Raw genomic sequence first — 6,646 nt, forward strand, 5'->3', positions numbered from 1 at the left:
CTTTATGAAACCTGATCAGATAACTAACCTGATCAGATAACTAACAACTTATAAGTTGTACTTCAAAGCTTACCTCTACATTTTTCATCTTATATTTCAATACAAAGCAGAGGAAAGACTTTGTATGTTGATATGTGTGGGAGGAAGCTTTAAAGAATGAGGCTATAGCTCCTGGAGACTAGGGAGGAGTTTGCAGTGCAGACTGTGGCCTTTAGAGCCTAATGCTACACTAGCTGAGTGTTCACTAACACCCATGCATAATGTTCCCTTTGCCGTGGGATGATTCTTATGTTCTGCTCTTAGTCGTGGAGTGACTCTTGCTGAATTGATAGCTAACTGCTGTTCAGAGATTTTAGAAAATAGGAATGTTTTCACTGAAAATAGCACAAACACAATTTTTGACCCATTTTTCCCCTCTTCCCTTCAGCGGGGATTTTAAAGATGTTTGATCTCTTTGAGAGAGTATGATATAGTCTTCAGGCTTTGAGTTATAAGTTAGCTGTCTTTGCAGCATTTCAGCCTACTGACCTCAAGCTTAAAAAGTTGGGCAATATGAAAAGTCACAAAATTGAGAAAGGAGCAAAAAAGAAAAGTTTGGGGCAAAAATAAAACTACTAACATCATCACCTACTAAATCCAATGTGGACAGTGTATATTTTTCATACAAATTTTCTACAAAGCTTTTACTGACAATAAAAACTAAGCCTTGCTAAAAATGAGGATATGGAAGAATGACCCACTATAGGTTTAACAGTCTACATAGATGTGTTATGCGAAAGACAGATATTTGAGGCTTTTTGAAAACTATTGAAAAAGCCTATTTGTCTGAATAATTATTAACCTGACATCATGTCTTGCCCTGCATTTCTCCCTTTTATAATTCTCTTCCAAAATTCCCTATTCCTCCTGGAGAATAAATGTGCCCATGACAATATTTAAACTCTATCTTTAAAACACAATACCTGGATCATTACATATGCATATGACTATATGCAAATGTGTGGCATTAACTGTCATACTCTTTTACTGATTGATTGTGTCATGGTTATGTTAGGTTATGAAACAGCATTGCACCAATAATAGTATATTTGCAGTAGCAATTGGTTCATAATAGGCTACTCTTGCCCTCTATGGACACAGCTAGTCCTGCTGAGGACACGTTCACATGGTTCAATATTCAGAACAGTTTTGATCTTGCTTTGGGGACTTGTGATTTTCCAATGTTGATATTTTATAATTTTATCAGAAATTTGTCATTATATTAACTGTTGTTTTCAAGTAAGCTTCTTTGACTTATTGCCAGCTTATCCTAAAATCTTTTACATTTTTGTTCTATATATAGAAATCTTAGCCTTTCTCCAGAGTAGATAGAGTAAATGACAATTTATTCATGATACTTTTGGAGGTGAGTCAGATAAAAATCACTTTTTAATACCTGTTCCCATGTAAAAATCTTAGAGCAGTGATTATCTCTAAGTCAGAAATCAATAAATAAGGCCTAATAACATCATCACCATCAACTTTAATATGGATAACACTTACTAAATTTTGCTTTGTATCCTTGTGACTCTACCTACTACTGGACTCAGGTCTCTTAAGAAAGTAAATTCCAACTCCTTTAGTCTCCCAAAGGCTGGCATATAACTATATCTTTAAAAATTTAATGACTGAAATTAATTCAACACGTTAGATGTTTGTTACAAAGGCAAAGTTTGAGAATATTGGTTATATGTGATTTTGCTATGAAGGAGAATAAAAGAAAGTTACATACCAGAATAATAGACGGGGGAGGAAATAATGGCTTTGTTCTGGGCCTGAGTAATCACTGAATAATTGTGAAAGTTCTGGTCCCTGAATACAAAATCACAAAGAAATGAAGATAAAGCAGAAAATTTAAGGGGGTAGATAGCTGAAAAATAACTGACAACTTTACTAGGCTTAGACCTGATAGGAGAAAGCAAAACTGTAGTAATATTATCGATGCTGAAAATTATTGAATATGTAATTGAATGTTATTTGTGTTTTGGATAATTGAATTTTGATTTCTAAATAACTTGAGTGTAGCAGTGAAGCAAAAATCAGATTCCAGTATATTTTGCATGAATACTCTACAACTATAATACACAAGCACTTCTGTGGGTCTATGACGCTATTGCATCAAGCCTAGCCTGTCATGGTAGATGACACATAATTTTACATAAACAATTTAAAACAATGCACAAAAATGAAATTATCTTAATAAAGTGAACTGTAGTTCTACTGGCATTAGGTGAAATAGTTTAGTTTTATACCATGTGAAAATAGTGAATTAATAGTGCCCAGATACTCTTCTTTGGCCATTTAAAAAAGTAAGTAAAAATTCAACCCGATCAATCATTATTACTGAGATTAAGCATATGTGAATCAGCAAAACCTCAAAATCTTGTATCTGGCTATAGATATAAACTGTATATGACCTTTAGCAAATTAATATCTTAAAAGTGTATGAATCATAGTATTTAATGTTAAAGCTAATTCTGTATCCTTAGAAATTATTTTGAAAAAAGGCTCTTGCATCTAGTTTTAATCATTTTTATATGATTCCTTTTTAATATTCTTATTTGAAAATGAGCTAGAATTATTTTTTTAATTCAAATCACACATCTAATTAACACATCTTTAAAAGTGTAGCCAAAATAGAAAATAACCTTTATTCTTATGTTTACAAGGGGTCCTGGTTTTTATTATACCTAAGTTTTGCTTTAGCACCGTGTAATTTAGTCCATATTTCAAAGGTTATTAGCTCACTTGATGCCAAAAGGTCATCCATATTAGCGGTAATTGGCTTTTATAAATATTGCTCATTATGCAAATGTATTATTTACAAGCACCATTAGGCCAAAGTGGATTTGAGAACTTGGGTAATAGGTTCTCTGCATTCATTATGAGGCAAAATATTTGACAATAGATAAATTAGGAGTTCATCTTCAATATTAGAATATAACTGAGAATATGAAAAATTTGGAATGTTTTCTGGCTCATAAGCACTATAACAGGACTGGTTGAGAGACAGAGATAAAAATAGATTGGGTATAAATATCTAAATTCAGGAGATTCATCCTTAACCATCTATGCTGGAAGTATTTGGTAATGCCTCTAACCAATCTAATATGCTACCATAGTGTACCAAGTCAGTATCAGCCTACTTTGCTAGAACTAACACCAAAATATTTGATTCTAGATTCACAGAGTACTGGGAGCAATAGTGTTTCCAAGCTTTAGACACATAAATCTCACTTTCCTTCTCATAGACTGAGAAAGCAGTCTTTGCCTAGATTATCTGAAAAGTTGTTCTGATGTATTTGTGAGGACTCTAGTTAATAATTCTCTATTGAATACTGGAAATGTGCTAAGAGATTGGTTTTCAGGTGCTCCCATCCTCCTCCCCCAGGACATGTGAGCAGGTGGGGAGGGGCATACACATGCACACACACACACACACACACACACACACACAAGCTAGCTATGTTAGGAGACAACATACAAATTAAGTTTTTAGTAATCATTTCATTATGTATAGGTATATCAAATCATCGTGTTGTATATTTTAAATATATATGACTTGTATAAAAATAAAATCAGCATAATAAAGAAAAATGCTACAAGAGGGCACAGTTCTAAACAAGCCTGTGGTGGCAGTGTGCTGTGGTGACTTCAGAACCGCTGACAGAAGTTGCAATGATGGTGCCAAATTGTGGCAGGTATTCCTTCATTATTTCTTATAATACTTTTTGAATACTAGTACTGGCAATGGGCATAGAAAAATGATTAAAATACAGTCCTCACATTGTTGGAGTTTAAACTGCAGCAAGAAAGGCACAGATAAGTTTTATCCTAAGTAATAAGCAATAGAATCTACATAAAGTGGGGATGCCTGGGTGGCTCAGCGGTTTGGCGCCTGCCTTCGGGCCAGGCAGGGCATGATCCTGGAGACCCAGGATCAAGTCCCGAGTCAGTCTCCCTGCATGGAGTCTACTTATCCCCCTGCCTATGTCACTGCCCCTCTCTCTCTGTGTCTCTTGTGAATAAATAAATAAAATCTTAAAAAAAAAAAGAATCTACATAAAGTGCTCTGGGAGCAAGACACATGGGGCATTAATCCTTTGAGGACTTGGAGAGTTTGGGAAAGCACTGTCTTTTCAGTATTCTTAATTTCATTTTCTATGTGAAATGGTAATATTCTGACTTATATTTCAGGGAATTTCAGACATTCGTTTATATTGACATTTGATGTATCTATGCATACTTTCTGTAGCAGCCCACTTACTTCCTTCTAAATCACTGTTTCCAGAGAAGTCTGTTCTCATAGATGCATGGGAACTGTGTGGGACACCTTCAAAATAAAATGCATATTTCAGAACTTTTTAGAAACTGCACTTTTTGAAAATATAGTATTGAGATTCTGGATTTTTTTCCCTGAGGTTTTTGATTTTTATTTACTTTCTGCTTGTTGGTTGATTCATTTGTTTTACTAAATTGCTTGGACTAAACTTGAACAATCTGCCTCACTCATGATGTGCAGTCATTAATATTTATGGTCGATATTTTTGCATAATCTCCCATTTTAATCCTTTTTGCTCAGTTTCTCAGGGTGATCCCTTCTTCTGCATAGCTTAGTCATTACCTTGTAAATGATATGTTTTCTTCAGACATCTCAAAACCAAAATGGCTGAAAAGTGCTAGATTCTTTATCTTCTACATCCAGTCAAATAAGCCCCCTCCCTCAGCAAGGCTATCGGTTTTCACAGCCTGCTCCACCCTTGGAGAGCCATCTCATTTGTTTGTTTGTTTGTTTTTTAAAGGCAAGGAAGAATACTGTATTCAGTGTAGTCTTAATTTTGCATTTTATGATCAGGTTATTTATCAAAAGCAAAAAGAGAGGATTGACATTGAAGTAGATGTGAAAAAAATTCCTGACCAAATATGATTTTATGGAAAGGCTAGAGATAGAATTCTCATTCAGTTAAGGCAATATTCAGGTCCAGGGTGACAGGCTTTTGAATTATGGTGGTAGCAATGCAAATAAAGAGCGTCTACATGATGTGATCTGAAAGCATTTAAAAATGAGTGGTGAATATGATTTTGGAATTTTTAGAATAGAAAAAGGATGGAGCCATAAATCACAAGAGAATTCAAGAAAAACTTTGTTTCAGAGGAAGATGACACATTATCTTTGAGGCATGTTAAATTTAGGATAGAAAGGGCCTTTAGGAAAATGAGGTACAAGTACTTAGGAAAAGATAAGAACTAGAGATAAGACTTGGAAATCATTCTCATAGGCATGATCATTTAATCTATGGGAGGGAATGAGTTTTCTAAGATTATAAATATATGCAATATATATTATATATATAATCTAATTTTCTAAGATACATATATTCTAATTTTCCTTTCAAATTCCTTCAAATTAGAGATTGTATGAGAGGAATAACAGCCGGAGGGATGACAAACCACTTGGCAAGTTCTAACTGACAGAGAGAAGGAGAAAGGGAGGGTGAGAGGGGAGGGAAAGAAAGGAAGAGAGAGACTGTAAGTTTAGGACAAACTGAAGAAAGTTCTCCCTGAAGGTAGAAGAGGAGGAAGAGGTCTTATCAAAGGAGACAGGAAAAGAATGATTAAGGAGGTAGGAAATGAACTAATAAAGTCTTCTCAGAACTAAATGTGAATGAAGCTGTAAAGAGAAAGCCTAATCATACCAAATGCTGCAGAGAAATGGCAAACAGGATGACTGAGAAAATTTTAATCATTTGGTTGTCATTGGAGATCTTGCCCATATAACTCTCAGGAAACCTAAATTATGGCAGGTAATAGTTCTAAGATATTTCTACAGAGAGAGGATGGTATTTCTAATCGGATTCATGGAAAGCCTTGTTTTATAAGTAATTTTATTATTTTGATAATGAGAAGAGTTCAATATCTTTCCTACTTCATCTATTCAGTAAGAATGATACAGTATCGTATTAATAACTATTCTTCTAAAATTTATTCTCTTTTCTATTGATTTGTGGACATTATTTTTAAAAGAACTTTTAAATACATGAAATACTGAACCTAAGGCCTTTGCACATTGTGTTCTTGTTATTATAACATTCCTCTGAATTTGAAGTTGTATAAGAATAAGAGTCAGAAGGGTGATGAACTACTAGCCAAGGTCCTGCAGCCTGGATCCAGATCTAGTTTGATATCCAGGTTTGATGAGGATAGTTGGGGATGCATGGATAAAGACAATAAAAGGCTGGAAATAATGAGCAGGCGTGCATATCTTGGTTCACTTTTCATGCTTAATATAGGCACAATTTTCAGAAATGTAAAAATTGAAATATGAAGTATCTTCAAGATTAAATTAAGATTTTGGAAATATAAATTCCAAACTAATTAGGTTGACTGAAAGGGCATACACACCATTTTTAACCCTTCAAATTAATATTTTCTTAGTTTTAAAAATTCTTGGGGATTAGTGACAATGGATACTTCAACTGTATCTGTAGTTGATACTTCATTATTAATTATTTTTTAAAAAAGAATCACATCTGGGATGCCTGGGTGGCTCAGTGGTTGAGCATCTGCTTTCGGCTCAGGGCATGATCCCAAGGTCCCAGTGCCAAGT

Source organism: Nyctereutes procyonoides, unplaced genomic scaffold, assembly GCF_905146905.1.
Source record: "Nyctereutes procyonoides isolate TBG_1078 unplaced genomic scaffold, NYPRO_anot_genome, whole genome shotgun sequence".
Lineage (NCBI taxonomy): Eukaryota > Metazoa > Chordata > Mammalia > Carnivora > Canidae > Nyctereutes > Nyctereutes procyonoides.